The sequence below is a fragment of the Pteropus medius genome, unplaced genomic scaffold (assembly GCF_902729225.1).
Source record: "Pteropus medius unplaced genomic scaffold, Ma_sr-lr_union100, whole genome shotgun sequence".
In the NCBI taxonomy this organism is placed as follows: domain Eukaryota; kingdom Metazoa; phylum Chordata; class Mammalia; order Chiroptera; family Pteropodidae; genus Pteropus; species Pteropus medius.
Window position 1 is genome coordinate 18,085,416 of NW_024349803.1, and position 18,301 is coordinate 18,103,716.

The 18,301-nt window shown below is 53.7% G+C and overlaps 1 protein-coding gene and 1 pseudogene across 2 annotated transcripts in view; one reads left to right on the plus strand and one right to left on the minus strand.

The window, feature by feature from the left end:
• Positions 1–18,301, plus strand: part of LIMD1 (LIM domain containing 1) — a 76,620-nt gene that overhangs the window by 24,289 nt on the left and 34,030 nt on the right. The window lies entirely within an intron of this gene.
• On the minus strand, positions 2,037–2,148 carry LOC120582653 (uncharacterized; annotated as a pseudogene).

Here is an 18,301-nt window from a genome sequence, read left to right on the forward strand (position 1 = left end):
GCCTTTTTCTTCTCTAGGTCTGGCGTTGTTTGAAAGATTTTGTCTATTTAAGACACTACATTTGTTAAATAATGATGAAACTTTCCTTCCAAATAGAAGGATATTTACTGATCCAGGGCTCTTGCCATAGAGAATCAGGGTAACGGAACTGTCACCATCAGGATCATCGTAATTCTAGCCAGAAGCAAAGTGGATGTGTTGGTTGGTCACCTAGGCCCCTTCCTGGATCGGACACAGGTCCCTGTGGGTATTTGACATTGTGGGAAGAGCTTGTGAATCTCTGCCACCACCTTTGAGAACACTGAGGTCTGAAGACACCTTGGAGTCCGGTTATTGATCAGTTCATCCCCGAGGACTCTTCTGGCATGTTCCATGGCCGTCTTTGTGGGTTGGTCCAGTGTGGTGCTAAGGAGGCATTTCTGCCCCGTCTTCCTTCTCTGGGATCCCTCTGTGGCATCTTTGTGTGTTTCTGTCCATGAGAAAAGAGTTAAGGACAAACTCCTTCCCAGGCCTGGCTCTCGGAGGACAGCGCCCAGTGCGGCGTGGGCGGCTTCTGTTCGAGCACCGCGGTTGACACCGCAGAGGGAACAGAGGGGGGCTCCTGCCTTTTGTCGAATCTTTCCCACCTTTTCCTCCGCGGCGTCCACCTGTCTTTTTCATACTGGGCCTCTCCTCCCTTTCTAAAGAAAAAGGGCACAAATAAACCACCTGTCACAGGCCGGGTTTCCTAGGAAGCTGACTGAGACAGAGTGTAGTGTGCAGGTGGCTTCTTAGGGTGTGGGGGGCGGGGAAGGAAGCAGGGCGGGCAGCGGAGCAAGCCCGGGCTGACCCCGCTGGGAGCTCGGGGGCTGGAAAAGCCCGTCAGAGATGTCCCCAGTTGGGGCAAGATGGCCTGGCTTTCACACTCCCCATGGGTCAGTCATCAGGTGTGGGTTGCCCTGGGAAGGGGGTGACCTCGGGCGAGGTGGCTCTGTGCCGCTGTGCCGACAGGGGAGGGTCACCTCCTGGCTGCACCCCCAGCATCTGGGCCACAGGCCCTGTAGAGAAGGAAGAGCTGGGTGGCACATCACAGTGTCCACCGTGGCCCCTGTTGTAGAGCAGATCAGACCCCATTCACGGTGACCTTGGGCACCGCGACGCTAATCCCGGTGACTGGCTGCCGAGTGCCTGTGACGCACCAGGCGCTGGGAAAGTGCTCGTGGGCACTGTGCTCGCGCACCCCTCACGAGACACGACTCTGCTCTGTTCACATGGAGAAGCGGAGGTTGGGAAAGAGAGGCCGGCCCCGCTCGGGAGCACAGTTGTCGGTGGTGGTGTCACATCAGCGGGACGCTGACACTCGCCTGGTGGGACTCGGTGGTCTCAGGTCTGGTTGGACACCCGCTCTCTGCCCCTCCAGGTTCACCGTCCACCTGCTGCTGCGGGGGCATCAGTGGGTCCCTGCCCTCCCCGGGCCTGTCCCCACGTGCAGCACCTGTGCACCTGGAGCACCCTGCGCCTTCCCTCCCTGCGTGGGTGGGTCCGGGGATAGGTCACTGCCAGCGCCACCCAGGAGAGAATCACACTGTGCCCTGGAGCGGAGAAGGTTCTGCCAGCTCCATCTGGCACCAGGGGCGGAGAGGCAAGAAGTCGGTTCCCGGGTCTCCCTGACTCAGTGCTGGGTGGATGGGCCACCACGGCGCCACCCCCACCCGCCCCCCGTGTGGAGGGAGAAGAGGCTGGCTTTGACGTTCCTTGCCTTCGTGGACGTCCTGCTGCAGAATATGAACTCAGAAAATCTTAACGGAGACCCACCTTAGCCTGGGAGCCTGAAAACAGGTGTGACTCCTCCTGGGAATGGCCCCACCCTTGCCAGGGGCAGGGGGCCTGTCACACTTGATTGTGTTTTACTGGCAATGCAGGAGGTTAAACAGGCTGTCCAAACAAGGGACCCGCAGAGGCCCTATTCCCTCTTTCCTGTGGGACAGGCTCTTAAACACTGGGCTGCACATCGTTCTTAATCACCTTTTTATTATTATTATCATTATTATTATTTATGCCTACGGCACCTGGTCTTCCTAGGTGGTCTCCCATTCAAGTACTAACCAGGCCCGACCCTGCTTAGCTTCCGAGATCAGACATCGGGCTTGTTCAGGGTGGACCATGGACCGTGGCTCCACTGCTGCATGAACCCAGGACCTTCTGCGTGTAAAGCAGATGTGCTAACCGCTACACCATGGAACCACGTCCTCTTAATCACTTTTTAAGCACTTTTTATCTGATTTTACTAGCAACAGATCCTTGAAATATGGGTTTAAATACAGCCTTGAATGAAAACTTGAGGGTGGTTTCCTTTTCACATAAAAGGAAACAATGTGAGTTGACCTTGTAATAGGGCAGCCCCTCCAGAGTTCCCAGACAGGGCCTGTGTGCACCCCAAGGCCCTGGTGACTCCCAAATATCAAGCATTTCCATAAACCCAAACCTAGTGCCGAAGTAGAAGGTGGCAGAAGATCAGCAGCCACCTGACCGTCTGAGCGGCCGGCACGCCCAAGGGTGCTTACCTGGGAGTCTGGAATCCCCTTTGGAAGTATTGTGCCATGGTTTCGACCTGCTGAGTCCAGGCTTCCATTGCCACAGGAGTAAATTTCTGGTCCCATGGGTAATATCTGCAAATGGCACCCAGGATCCAGCTCTGCCTGTCTAGCTCTGCAGGTGCACGGCCTGGGGCATGGGGACACCCAGCTCTTTAGAAATTGGGTAGCCTGTGTATATTTTTTTAGTAGCTACTGTTCCTCTCAAAATCAGGAAAGCGTCTGTTTTTAACACTTTATTGATATACAATATGCATATATTGTAGACGCTCACAAAGTGAACCAAACCCATGTAACCAGAGACCAGATCGAGACAGAGACCATGACCAGCACCCGAGACGCCCCCCACCTGTGCCCCCTTACAATCACCACCACCCTCCAAAGATAACCAGAGTAGTGACTTGAGATTTTGAGCACTCTGTGATCTGAAGTAACTTCTAAAACCTTAAACACATTTAAAAACATCATGGCAGGTTTGGGGGCGAATGGGCAACAAGCGGGTGGTCAGTTAGCGTGCAGCTTGGGCTACAGATGGTGAGGGGTCGGTGACATCGGTGTGACCAACTCCACTGCTGCCTGCTGGGCCGTCCAGCTCACTCTGTAATGGCAGCTGCCCCTGGGTGGTCAGTGGTTAGGGCTGTGACACCGTGTAGGTCCTCTGTGTTCTCTGAAGGGATGGACTTTTTGTCACATCCTTTAGCGCCGTCCCTACCTGCAAGGTCTCGTCACAGGACAGCTCTTCAGAGATTCCCAGGAAGTGAGGACCGGCAGGCGTCCGCACCTCATTCACAGTGGTTCCTCCGTTCGCTGATCTGGACGCCAGCAAGGCACGTGTGTCAGGGCCCCTGTGCTCTCGCCACCAGGCTCAGTGCTGCGGGAAGGACGCTGGAGGGTCAGGCTCAGGCCATTGCACTTGGCAGTGACACCTGTACTTCCCTTAGCCTGCCCTTCAGGCCCACGCTTGGGCTGTTGCCCCAGCCTATCATGCTCTCTGGGTCCTGTCACACCAGCCTCGTTGCGGGTCCCTGAGCTTGTGGGGCGTCTTCCCGCCATGGGGGTCTTGCCCTTGCCTTTCGCCAGGTAGCGTCCTTCTGGCCAGCACGGTGCCACCCGCCCTGTGACTCCCTGGGGCAGTGCGTCTCCAGCTGTAGCCTTGGTGAATCTTCACGTCGGTTTCCCACGACGGCTGCCTCGGCCCATCAGGATGGCATGTTTCTGCTGTGTTTCTTTGTGACCCTGAAAGAATAAGTGTCTCCTTCATTCATCCAGTCCTTCTGCTGTGTCCTTTAATAGTCCAGAGCATGAAACTGATCTTTTGACATGGCCCTTCTTACTGGAAGTTTCTTTAAAAAAAGTGTTGTGTTTCTTTACATGACTTGATTTGATTTAGGACTCCCACCCAGGAGACATAACTGTGGAAGCAGAGCACACCTTTGGGAATGGGGAAACCAGGTGTTCACAGCCCCAGGTCTGACACCGGGCAGGCTGCCTTTTCTCTGTGCTGAGCTGGGCTCTTCTCGGCCCAAAGTTCTGTGGCTGTGGCTTGTAGTGTAACTGAGCACCTGGATTTTAGCTGACCAGGTGACAAGGAGCTAGGCAGCAGCGTTGTCGGCCATGGCCAGAGTCTGGAAAGGCAGGAGCTGAACGGCCCAGCATCCCTTCCCCCTTCCAGACCTGTACAGAATTTTAAAACTTTTTTTTAAGTTACAGTTATATTTTCAATTGTAAGTGGTAATCATTTGCACTCTAGATGTTTTGGAAAATCCATACAATTAAAACAAGAACCGTGAATCACTGACATGCCTGCCACACTTGGAACAATCAGCGTTAAGCTGTTTCTGCAGAAGGTTCCCAGTGCAAAGTAGTGGCCGGAGCCCGTTGTGACGCAGGATGTGTCATGTGCTGTGGCTCTTGGCTCTTTGGCCAGATGTAGAAGCATTTTCTGAGCTCGAGGCCAGTTCGCTCTGCACAGTGTGTCTGGCGAAAGTGAGATTAGAAAGGACCAAAGATCTCCTTCAGGAAACAATCAAACCTGAGGACCCACTGTACTGCATTGTTCACTCACCCCAGGGGCCTTTTGAGACCCTCGTTCTAGCTAAACTTGGGGTCCTCAGTGAGGAAGACAGCTAGGAACACCAGCCGAAGGACCCAGTGACCTTGTTTTCGCTGGCCTCCTCCCAGGCCTCCTCCATGGACTCCTGTGATGTCTTCGGTGGTGCTGGGTCTCAGGCTGGATCATGGACACAGGACAGTGGCCTCAGGGCCCGGCGCTGTTGGCCACACATACTGGGGGCTTGGTGATGTCTGTTGAAGGAATGGAGGGGCCTCAGTTAGGGCGTGAAGGGGGAGGGAGAAGGGGGTTTTAACTGGGGTTATGGCTCTGAGATAGTTTTGCTAAAATTTACTGAGCAGTTGCTCTTTGCCCGGCACCTTTCAAATCATCTCGCGGGGATTAACTTGTTTAATCCTCCCAACAACCCCATTTCATTATCCGCATTTTATAGGTGGGGAAACTGAGGTACACGGGAGTAACCCACCTACTACATTTTATTAAAGAGCTTTGTTTCGTCCGAGATCTCGACCACCATGCTGGGTGACCTCAGCTCCTGGGAGCACAGTGGCTTTCTGACGAAGGGAGCTGCAGAGGCTTTGCAGCCACGAGTAGATCAGGGCTGAAGACTCCCCCTTTCTCTGGTGAAGCAACAAGGCAGGCAGGGCATGGAGGGCCCAAGCTGGCGGGGGCGCTGGGACCCACTCTTGCAGCCAGAACAGCCCCCTGCATCCCAGGCAGTGACGGAACCACAGAGGCTCAGAGATGTACGTGGCTGCGCAGTGGCCTTGACCACCCACAGCCCTTTGGGCCCCCAACTTTTCATGTTCCTCTGAAGGCATGGATTAGGGCAAGGGAGCCATGCTCTCGGGGTGCTTGTGTGACACCCCCAAGTGTTGTGGGCAAGGATAGGGGTGTGCCAGCCCACAGTTTTCTTGCGGGCAGCCAGAACACCTCGGTCTGGGGTCAGTGTCAACCCCAGGCTCTGTGCAGAGGTGCTTGAAAGCAAATGTTGGATGCAGCCACGCTTGGAGCCCATCTGGCAAACTGAACAGAAACTTTACCCTAAAACAAAACAGGCCTCCGACGTTTCCAAGGCGTGTCAACGGCGGGGTAGCACTCGCCAGCAAATATTTATATCTGCTTCAGGTTTTGTTTTTCATTTGTCCCCGCCCAGGGAGACCAGCTGGACACGGAGTCTCAGGGGCACGCTGGAAGGCTGGAGACTTTCTGCTCGAGAGTTCCAAAGGGAATACTTGAGGATCTGTGGCCAGGTTATTTTTAAGTTTTGAGGGCCGTGAGTTGAGTCTTGACCAAATTCTTTCCTCTTCTTTCTTGTTCTGTGACTCGTCTCTGCGTGTCCCAGGAGTGTGAGGACTGGTTACTCCCGGTTACTGAAAGTCTCTTGGGAGTATATCAGGGGGTTCCATCTTCCTCCCTGCACACATGTATTTGTGACATATAGAAAGTTCTGGAAGCCTGCCATGATGGCTGTCATTCAAAAGAAGGGGATTGAGTTTAGTTGGGGATCTGCCCTGCCCCTGATCCCAGGAGGTGTAGAGACCCGGGTCATTTGAGGACCGGATGGACAAGGCGCCCCTCTCACAGTGCAGGCCCTGAGTCACGGTGGACGCGCATCGCACCAGCCTCTGGCCGGTCAGCATGTGCCGGACATTCCAGCGGACAGACAGCAGCGGCCTTGCCTTCTGCTGCCCGAAACCCCTCTGATCGCCACAGCAGCGGCCCTGTTCTTCGAGCCTCCTGTCAGCTGAGCTTATGGTTTCCTTTCAACGATGGAACCGACCCGTTTGCTCACATGATGGCCAGGGCTGGCCCAGGGCCTGGGGGGAGATTTCGCATCTGCCAAAATGTTGCTTGTTCTGCTCCCCTCGCCCCCACCTTAGTTCGCATTGTTTCCTGATGATGCAGTAGGTATTGAATTTAGAAGGAGATGGGTTTCAGGCAGTCCAGCTGACAGCGGCCATGGCCGGGCTCCAGGGCATTCGCTGACAGAGCTGTCTTCACATTGAACATGCGGGCAGCCAGGAGAACAAGTTGCGGGTGTGCCTGTGCCACTTGCTGGCTGTGCCAACTCGGGCGCCTGACTTTCCTTTTCTGCCTTAGCGTCCTCACCTTATGGGGGGTAGATGTCCTGTGCTCATTATAATTCTGTTTCCTTTCCTGTGCTGCGGTTGAACTTGGAAGAATAGCCAGGAGCAGAGTGGAGAAGCCTGGGGTGGTGAGGGCGTGGACACCCCGTGTGTGGATGGACACGCCCTGGGCAGCGGCCCAGTGGGTGGTGATGGCAGGCCCTTCCTGGCGTTGGCCCACCAGGTCCTTCTATGAGATCATCGTGTCCCAACCAGGGTGACTCAGAAGTGCCCTCCCACCAATAATGCGTGGTCATCGTTGTCCTGGCTCATGAAATCAAAAGTACATTCTTTGGGGGAAAAAATGTAAGCTATGTGATAAAGAGGCACTTAAGAAATAAGAAAAATGAGGGAATAAAACCCAACAATTAGTGATAAGATTTGGAATATAAAACACAGGGCCTGGTGTATATAGAAGTTACTCATGAGGGATTTGTCGAATGGATGACTCATGGTGTGTATTTATAATGTTATGTAATCAAAATAAAAAATCGAAGTGTTTAGGTCACAGTGCCTCTCTGCTCAGCATTAGTGAGCTAATGCACAGCGGATGCCACGAATGGTATTTCTCCATAACTCATGCCCAGCGGTGGCTGTGACACCCTGTGCTGATATTCGTCAGACCCGACACCCTGTCGGAGTTGAAGGATGAGCTTATTGGGCAAGGATTTGGGTGACATGGCTAGCGGCGGGTGGCCAGACACAGAGTGAAAGCTGAGCGTGGGAGGTGCTGAACCTCCAAAGTCCATACACTTGGAGATGCCCCGTTCCCTGGATGTGGCCATATTCCGAGGAAGAGGGAATTTCAGCCGGTCACGTGAGACCTGCCTGAGTCTCGGGGTGCTCCCTGTCTTGCTTGGCCGGGTGGAGCCCTGAAGCTGGGGTTGTGGCTCTGAACCCCGAGCAGGTCACTGACTTCCCTGCTGGGTTCCTGTAGCTCTCACTTGCCCCTCCCCTCAGTCCTTCCCCAGACCGTTCACCCACCTCTGTCCATCACCACGTCCAGTTCCAAGCGCAAACCACGTGTCCCCTCAACAGCCATTATGGAGCACCTACTGTATCCAAGAGACCGAGTTGGGGTCAGTGGGGCTCCCCTTGTGCACAGACACTGTCACCCAGCTCCCCTTGCCGGAACGTGCATTCCACGCGAGCAGGGTGTCTGTTCTGGTCACTGCTGTGTCTCCGGGGCCCAGGGCAGTGCCTGGCACACAGCAGGGTGCTCAGCAAGTCCTTGTTGAACAAACGAGTGACCATGAGGCCAGTGGAGGGACGAGGACATTCCCTGACTCCCTTCTGAGTGTCAGTATTTCGAGTGGGGGTGCTACTGCTGTGCTGGGCCCCCCCACGCCCAAGTGCTAGCGAGGCAGGGGTACCAGGCGTGTCGCCCTCACCCCTCGCCCTGACCAGGAGTTACTCAGGTGAGCTCTCTCCCACGCGGGTGGAAGGCCCCTCGGTGACTGAGGACTGGAGGGGCCAGAAGAGGTTGGGATGCCATGGTTTGTCTGGGTGGGAAGTTTGCAGAGCTTAGGGACCAGCTCACCTAAGTCCTGGGGATGCTGGGATGGGAGCAGGGAGCGGTGCTGGCGGGAACCGTGTCCTCATCTGAGAAGCCATTCGTATTCCATGAAAATCAGAATGTGAGGAGTGCTCGTGGGAATAAAAACCCACATAAGTGTGTCTGCCATGGCTGGGTCTGCCGTGGCCAGACTACTCAGCATTCTCGTGCCTCAGTTTCTCTGTCAGGAAAACGGGGGTACGGTTGTGGCGAGGGCTAAATTAATTCGTATTTGTCTGTACTGTCTAGTACGGGAGCCAGTAGCCACAGGCCGTACTAAGCACCTCAAAAGGTGGCCTTTGTGAACTGAGGTGGCTCTAAGTGTGAAGACTTGACATAGAGGGGAAAATGAGTAGCCCCTTCATATTTCTATGCTGTTTAAGTGAGAATACTTTGGATAGGTTGGGCTAAGTAAAATAGGTCATTAAAATTCGTTTCATGTGTTTTCACTTTAAAGTGGCTACTTGACAATGTAAAATCACAGATGGCTTGCAGGGTTTTTCTGTCGAACGGGGCCTTGCTGTACGAAGCACTTAGATCAGGGTGTGGCGCATGCCGATAGCTTATTTGTACAAGCACTTACAACCATTATTTTCTCAAAAATGTCAAAGCATCTTTACCTTGTCCCATCTGAAAGCCGAGCTGAATTGATTTGTTCAAATCCATAAACGCTTAAAGAAAAAGATTGTAATTTATCCAAGGGAGACTGATTTCATGGTGGCCACCCCTGCCCCCCCGACCCCCCACCCCCCACCCCGCCAGCTCCTCCCGCTGAGGCTCTGACGGAGGAGGGAGGGGTCGTCTGGGGTCCTCAGATGGTGTCTTCATGGGGCAGGTGGGAACCTAGCTGAGCCAGTTTTCCAGAAGCTTAAAGGCACCCTCTGTTTAGCGAGTACGGGCAGGGCGACCACAGACACCGCCCCTCCCCTGGCTGTGGTTAGCGAAGTGAAAACCGTTTCCTACGGAGAGCTGGGGGAGGGGGCCGTCTTTGGGACTGGGCTTCTCTGGGGCCCCAGCTGACAGGCCATCCACACCCCACACCTCTAGACGGGCTCTGGAGGCCTTGCCTCGGCGTGGGGGAGGGGCCGGGCAGCTCCCAAAGACCCAATTGTGTGGGGCGTGGGGCCTGTCCCGACCCAGCCGAGGTCTCTCTCAGGTGGCCGGGCACAAACAGAGGCCCTTTGTCGGCCCGCCACGGAGGTCCATGTTAGAGCTGGCAGCCCCTCCTCTGCCCTGGGCCCACCTGTGGCTGCCACCTGTCCAGGTTACCCACCCCTGGCGGTGGGCACGAGGGCGTGGGGTTTACGACCAGGGAGCGGAGGAAGCACAGGGTGAGGACAGCTCGGCGGGGCTTTCATCCCTGCGCTGGGTGTCGAGGGCAGGCCGTTGTCCTTTCAGTGGCGAGGCCTCTTCTGACCATCTCGAGCCCGCCCCCATTCAAGGGGAGGGGCCATGGACCCCGCCTCTCAGCGGGAGGAGCGTCCAGGAATTTGTGGCTATGTTTTTCTAAAGTTGCGTTTACATGCAGTGAAACGTGTAGCCCCGTGAGTTTTGACAAGCGGTCACCCACACTCCCTCAAGATACAGAGCAGTTCCAACCCCAGAATGCTCCCTCGTACCTCTTCCCGGTCAGTGTCCACCCCGAGGCAGCCCCTGTTCCGATTTCAGTTTGCCCGTCCTGCAGGGCGACATAAACGGATTCATAACGATATCCGCGTACACGCGATCCTCATTACTCACAGATCCTGTATTTGCGCATTTGCCTACTTGCTAAAATTTATTCATAATCCCCAAATCAGTGCTCACAGCTCCTGGGTGATCCCTTGGGTGATCCCTTGGGTGATCCCTTGAGGACAGGTGCCGAGCCCTGTGAACTTGAGTTACCCACACACGTTCCCAGCTGAGGTCCAGTGGGGCGACGCTCTGCTTGTTTGTAGTGTCTTCCTCATGGTCTGCTTAGGGGTTCTTTTTGTATTTTTGTGCTCTTTCTTGGTGATTTCTGTTTTAAGTGGCCCCCAAGCACAGTGCTGGAGTGCCGCCCAGTGAGAACGCCGTGATGTCCCGTGGAGAAAACGCGTGTGTTAGATAAGCTTCGTTCAGGCGTGAGTTTAAACTGTTGGTGTGAGTTCAACGTTGATGAATCAGCCATATGCACTAAACACGGTGTCTTTAAACAGAAGCACAGACCGACGAGGCTCCATGTTGACCGGCGGATGAACACGTGACCCGAGGCTCACGGGGACCTAGCCCTGTGTTTCCTCTGGGAGCAGCGTTCGCTAACTTGGTATTTGCGGTGACTTCACGGAAGGGAACTACGTGCATTAGGAGAATCTTTTGAAGTCGCACAGCCGTGACCGTTAAATTACCGCACTGAACCATGTGGCGGGGTCTCAAGGCTTTTGTTACGCTGGGCCACATGCACGCTGCCGCCGACGGTGTCCAAGAGTGCTCTTTGCTCTGCGCCCTCGGTGACGCCATCTTGGCCACCGGGTCAGTGGCAGGTGGCATCCCACTTTCGTGTTTGGCTCCCAGCAAGGTGGAACACCTTTCCGTATGTAGATCGGCCATTTCTGTTCAAGGTGAGAGCTGAGAAAGCCAACTGGGCTCTGAGTGGAGAGACCAGAAGCGAGGGGAAGAGCAGAGGGTGAGCCCAGGTGCCGTAGGGGTTGGGGGGAGGGTGCAGGCCTTGCTTGGGGGATACCTTGAACTCTTTCTCCCTTTGGAGAGTGGAGGGCAGGGAGTGATTCAGGCCGGAAAGTGGGAGTGCGCTGGGCAGCGTCGCACCTGCAGGCAGTCGGGCAAGGCTACCTGTAGCTGACAGTGACTGGGAAACTACTCTGGGAACTTCCCACTGCAGTGAAGTGAAGCCGCAGTCGGCTTTGAGCAGCTGTCAGAGTGAAGAAAGCAGACTGGCGCAATGACCCCGTCGCCCAGAGTGGCCTGAAATACTTCCTCTGTGGCTTGGTGAGAGCTCACCCCGTGACTCGGGAACATCAGGGTGCGTGGGGAGAAGGCAGAGATCGGGAGGTGCAGGACGCCAGGTAGGAGGTGGTGCATTGCGTTTTCTGCATCCATGGTTCTCAGCCTTGGCCTCACCTTAGCATCGCCTGAGGAGCTTTGGCCCCACCCCAAACTAGAACCCGTCCCTGGACATCATGGTGGCCACCTATACCGATTCCTACCGCCAGGCTTGAGAAGTGGCCATCTGCACATGTGGCGGGAGCCCAGCACCCACTGCCTCCTGGGTTTTTTTTTGTGTGTGTGTGTTTGATCTTAGAGTGTGACTAGGAAGAAGACAGTGCTGGGGTCCTTAGTCCAGCTCTGCCTCAAACACTTGGCTTCTTTTCCAGAATTTGTTGACTCCCAGAGCTGCCCACGTCCACAGGCTACAACCTTCAGCTGAGAAAAAGCCTTGCTCAACTTGTGTCCAGAATAATTTGTTCAGATGATAATCCATTCGGACCTGCCCCCACCTAGCCTGCCCCCAAACCTTGACTAGATGCCCTGACCCTTGCCTGAACCCCCTTTCAGCACAGTAGTAGGTGGTTCATGGCTACGTGATCCCACATGATGTGCAGCAGCGGGTAGAGCTGAAGAGGTGCCCCCGATGTCCAGTCGGGGTCGGGGCAGCTTCCAGAGGGCTCCCTTCCAAACTGGGAGGAGCAGTCACCCAGACCAGTCCCAGATGTGAGCCGAGGGTGCAAGGCCACACTCATTAGCCAGCCCGACAGAACCTTTGTAGTTCAGACCTTATCATGACGATAAAGAAGGCTAGCTCAGTCGTCACCCTGGTTGGCCTGTTGAAGGAGGTCTCCAGGGTCCTCGGCCTGGCAGTTTCTCAGGCAGGAGGCAGAGGCAGCATGGGGTAGTGTTACCTCAGAGAAGGCTACTTTGCGGGGCTCCTTGTCTGTGATCCTGCCCTTTGCAAGGAAGGCAGTGGGGGGCGGTGTCCTGGCCCTGAGCCAAATTTGATTTTTGGCTTCGGATGTACGAAGATGATTGAATACCAATTTGGGGTAACATTTCAAAGGAAGCGCTGCTCAGGCCTGGCCGGGAGGCAGTGGGGAGGGGTCTGCGTTCGATCCGTTACGCTGCCACTGATTCCCAAACTGTCTTTCTAGAACTGCTTCTAGGGGGTCGGGACAGTCCAGGAGGCAGAGTGGTCTCTGTCCCACCTCAATCGTAAAACTAAGCGGTTTCCCTTTTGTCTATTACATATATCTGAGGTTCTTCCGATACTTTTTTTGAGAAAAGTTTCTCCCCATTAAACAATTTGAAAACCTTATTGTGCACAGGGTTAGGCCGGCCCGATGACGTCGCACCGGTGCCCTAATATGGAGTTGCAACAACAAAGACAGTGACCAGGACAACACTAATAATAAAAAAGGTCAAATTCCCTTGGGAGTAAAACTTTCTGTTTGGTTCTGGTGAATTGAAACGCTTTTAGGAAGGTCTGTTATGTTTCTTGGGCCCCCTAAAGGACATGACATTACAGTAAATCATAGTGTTAGTAGCGTTGGTCATTGGCACCCAGTTTTTCTTCTCTGTCACACGGAAGACTGTGTATAAAGCTGTGGACGACTGCCCCAGTGCCTGGCCCGCCCAGCTGCAGCCTCTTGGATGAGAGCCAGTCTCAACCTGGGAGGGACAAATTGAGTGTAACGTAGGGTCTTCATCTTTCGGGAGGCTGTGTGTGGGAGCGGCCCCGCAGGTCTGGGACACGTAGGCTGGTGACAGTCTCGGAGCCCCTCAGCAGGAAGCCTTGGCCCTCTTGGAAACCGCAGCCCGCTTTAAGCCCTGCCCGCTGGCCTAGACGTGCGGCGTCTTTCTGCTCCTGTCCCGCTCGCCAGCGCCAGCTCCCTCCCTGGTTCACATCGTCCCTCACCACCCCCGCCTGTGTCCCAGGGGTCCCCTCTGGAGCTTCCTTGCCTCCAGTCCTTCCTCCTCCAGCCCAGTTGGCTCATTGCTGTCGCATGAATCATCCCCCAGCTGTGCACATGCCTCCGGCCTTCCTGCCTCTGCGCCTTCTCTTACCTTTTCCTGAACCTGGAACACCCTCCCCTCCCCCAGCTCTGGCTGTTGAACACATTCAGTGCTTGTTTGGCACCTACTGTGTGTGGGGCAGTCTGCCTGCCTCTGTCTGTGAGGATCCTCAAATACGCAGCCAGGCCCCCTGCCCTCAGCAAGCTTTTTTCCTGATAGATGAGAGGAGACGTATATTTCTAGCCCCACCTAGCAGAAAACCACAAGCCGCAAGTGGAGGTGGGTGAAGTGCTTGGGTCATCCCTGGTGGCTCTTTGCCTCTGTTGTACACCTTTTAAAACAGGAAGCTGTCCCTCGCCCTAGCCCTTTCCTGTGGGAATATTATGATTTTCAAAAGATTCCCGTTCAGCCACTTTGGAAGACAGTTTGACGGCATCTACAAAACTAAACATATGCTCACCATACGAGCCAGCGGTCTTGATCCTTGATATTTACCCAAGTGAACTGAAAACTTATGTCCACACAGAAACCTGCACACGGATGTTTATAGCAGCTTTATTCATAATGGCGAAAACCTGGATGCAACCGCGATGTCCGTCAGTAGGGGAATGGGTAACTAGACTGTGGTCCATCCAGATGTTGGAGTATATTATTCATTGCTAAAAAGAAACAAGCTATCAAGCCACGGAAAGACGTGGAGGAACCTTAAATGCATATTGCTAAGTGAGAGAAGCCAATCTGGAAAGGCCGCGTACTGCGGGATTCCAACCGTATGACACTCTGGAACAGGCGAGACGGCAAAGGGATCCGCGGGTGCCAGATGTTGGAGAGGAGGGATGAGCAGGCGGACGCAGAGGGGTTTCAGGGCAGTGAAACTGCTCCGGATGACATGATAGCGGTGGATGCACATCATTATGCCTTTCTCCAGACCACAGAACGTACGCCACCAAGCGCGAACCCTCACGTAGACTGCGGACTTCGGGCCATAACCATGTGTCCATGTAGGGCCGTCATTTCTAAGACACGTGCCACTCGGGTCGGGGTGGGCGGAGCCAATGATGTGGGAAATCTCTGCACCTTCCATGCACATTTGCTGTGGACCCGAAACCACTTTAAAGCAAGTTCTACTTTAAAAAATGCCAGAAGGGAATAAATTACCCCCGCCAAGTCCCCACCCCAGTCAATTGACTATTAATGTTCTTTCAAAAGCCCACCAGTTCCCCAAGCTCTCCAGGTAATCCTGTGAGACAGAGGCCCTGGGTGCACACACACGTCCTGCTGGGGCCCCTCCGTGCCCGGGACCCCCAGGCCACCATCTCTGGCGGGGGGAGAGGTGGGCTTGACCTCCACCGCAGAGCTGCAGCCAAGAAAGGAACTCTGCTCCCGCCAGTGAGCTGGTGTTTACGGATTCACTGGTGCCCCAAATGTGAAAACGCTGAGTTTGGAGCCCCTCGGACCTCTTCTTCCTCCTTGCTCCTTCACCACCTCGTGTGAATGCGGTGGGGTGGACCACAAAGGACACGGCGTGGCGTCAGCCCCACTTCAGACCTTCTCCTTAATCTTCGAAATGCAGTGTCTTCATCTATAAAGTGATGATGGTAGCCGTTCTGCAGGACTGTTACTAAATGAGGAAACACACATAAATCATGTAGCATGTTTGCTTGGCACATATGGTGCCTATTAGAGCCCCCTGGAATAACAGAGACTGGATCGTCCTCCTGCCTGAAACAACCCCCCAAAAAAATCACACACAAAAAAAGCAAAAAGCAAACAATGTATGAACCAAAGGTTTTCAAGATCCCGGACATCAGGCGATGAAGGACGGTGATTTTTGGAAGACGTGAAGGAAACGAGGTGAGCCCTGTGATCACTGTGGCAGAGCCCAGCAGACGCCTTGAGTCGAAATGTAGCTGAGAGTCCAGAGAGACTAAGGCAGCTGGAGTTTATGGGACTTTAACAAAATCTTTTCACAGCACCTATTTGATAAAGGACTTGTATCCCAAAGAGATAAGAAATTCTCATGACTCAGCCAAAAGAAAAAAATAGGCAAAAGATTTGAACAGACACTTCGCCAGAGAAGATATGGGATGGCAAATAAGCATGTGAAAAGTTGTTCACGTCATTAGTCAAATCAGCAGTCACTAGAAAAATGCAAATTAAAATCACAATGAGATACTACTGCGTACCTATTAGAATGGATAAAATTTAAAAGACTGTCATTTCATGTGTTGGCAAGGCTGTGGAGACATTGGAACTCTACTGAACTGCTGGTGGGACTGTAAGGTGATAGAACATCTTTGGAAAACAATTTGGCGGTTTCTTAAGAAGTTAAACATACACCTCCCATAAGACCCAGCCATTCCACTCCTGGGTCTTTTTCTAAGAGAAAAGGAAATATATGTCTATACAAACATTTGTACATAAGCAGCTTTAATTGTAGCAGCCCCAAACTGGAAACAACCCAGATGTCCGTCAACAGGTGGGTTGGTTGACCAGCTGAGGTCCCACCATGCGATGGAATACTACTCAGCACTGAAAAGGGATGGACTCGGTACACGCATCAACATGGATGAATCTTGAAATAATTACACCGAGTGAAAAGAGGGAGTACAGACTCGAGAGTTTATTTATATAACCATTAGAAGATGGAAACTAATCCATGAGGACAGAAAGCAGATCAGTGGTGGCCTGGGGAAGGGAGGAGATACCAAAGGCGTGGGACATGTGGGGCCTGTGGGGACGGTGGGCGTGTTCACTTTCTCAATTACGGTGATTTCCCATGCGTATACAAATGTCGAAACTCATCAACTTGTACACTTTAAATATGTGGTTTGCTGTTCGTCACTCATACTTCCTTAAAACTGTTGTAAAAAGGTGGCTCTGACTAGGGTTTGGAGCGAGGCTTGGTGGGCAATAAGTCTAAGTGCAGGGGGAGAAATGCATATCCCTTCCTCCCTTCAAAAAGTTTAATTCCTTTTTTTTCTCACTTTCTGCCTGGTTTTTAGGCTTCGATTACTACAGTAATATGTGATGACTTTACTTTCCTCTGTTGGTCATTTCTTAAAACCCTGTAGCTGAGGGGCCACGGGGGAGCAGAGGGTGTCGAGTAGCCCTTTCTCCTCCTTCAGCCAGTCTCAGAAGAAATCACTTCTGTTTCGCCTGCCGCTCACACTCAGCTCTTTAGTCGTGTGGTTTTTTTCACACCACCAACTCTGACACCAGCTGGGTGTCCTAACATTCAATTCAATTCTGATGCTAATTGGAGTTAGCACAGATCCCACAGACTGCCCCGCCCCACCCCCACTTCCAGTGCCCCTCGCAAGTCCAGATTGTCACCTGTGCTTCTGACTGACCAGCTATACATTGGGTTCTCATAACTCCCTCCTTGGGTTGGATCATTTGCTGTAATGACTCAGAATTCAGAGAAACACTTACATGTTCCAGCTGATTATAAAGAATATGATAAAGGATACCGATGACCAGCCAGACAAAGACACATAGAGTGAGGTCCGGAAGGGCCGGAGCGCGGGAGCTTCTGCCCCATGGGGTTGAGACACACCACGCTCCTGGCCCCTGGATGTGTTCACCAACCTGGAAGCTCTCTCCAAACCCCGTACTTGGAGGATTTTTATGGAAGCTTCATCACGTAGGCATATCAGTTATATTAACTCAAAATCAGTTATATTAACTCATTTTCCAGTCCCTCTTCTCTGGAGGATGGGGTAGGGCTAAAAATTCCAAGCTGCAATCAAGGCTTGGTCTTTCTAGTGACCAGCTCCTGTCCAGGAGCCACCCAGAGTCACCCTATTAGAACATAAGACGCTCCTATCACCCAGGAAATTCCAGAAGACTTAGGAGCTCTGTGTCGGGAGGGTGGGGGGCGACTCATGGCGAAGTCCCAGGCCAGAATGGGAGGGGCTGGGCGGTCAGTAGGAGATCTGGGCAGGGCTGGTCTTGGGTCTGAGTGGGTAGTGTGTTGGGGAGTGAGGAAGGAGCCCCCCTTTTTTTCTGGGGGGGCTCCATGTGTGTAGCTGGAATAGCCACAGCTGCCTGCCAGATGGGGGTAACAGGACCTTTGAGTTAGAGCCGGGCTCAGATTCCGTCTCTGGAACCCACCAGCCGCGTGACCTTCAGCCCGTTACAGCCCCTTTCCTTCTAGAACTGGGGTTTTAGAAACGGGATGGCAGCAGCTCCTTCGCTGGAAGGAACCTCCCAGCCCAGGGTCTGCTGGGGACGTTATTTGCTACAACATGAAATTTACTTTGATCGGTTTTTTTTTTTCCTGCCAACGGAAGAATAAATCTATTTCCTGCCCACGTGGTACCTTCGTATCCGTTTGCCGCAGGCTACAAGGACGAAGTGTTTTCCTACCTGCGCGGCGTCTCACGGGATCCCCCTCACTCCGTGGCTGACCGTCTAGAGCACTCGCGGCTTCCTTCTTGCTTTGTGTCTGTGCTGGATGGGCAGCTCGGTGAGAAAGGGTGTCAGCAGCCCAAAGGAATAAGTGCGTGGGGGACGCGGGGGGCGAGTTGTCTTGAGGGCTGGTCCCCGTCTTGCGTTCACCCGTGTCGGGTAGAAGGGCCGACCCCGCCGTCGACACTCAGCGCCCCTCTGCTCTTCGCCCCTAACATTTCTACAGCAGGGTGAGCGAAGAGGCCGCAGCGACTCGCAGCAGCGATGTGGCCTTTGGGGTGGCTTCGTCCCACGCTCTGAGCAGTTACATTCACGTGGCCCTGACGTCCCATCCAGTCTGCTTCGAGCGAGCTTCGCTTGCGGTCTGACAAACCAGATCTTGGTGTAGAGGTTTAGAGCCAGCTCAGCCAGGGGGCTTGGGGCGGGTGGTCTGGGCGTAGACCTCGGGATCACCAAATGGTGTAACTGATACCTCGCCATTGCGCGATTTGACGTTTTCCAGGTGCATTCTCCCCATCATTGAACTGTGCCACACTCGGTGCTCAGCAGATGTCTGTGAAATCTGTTTCTGTGTTTT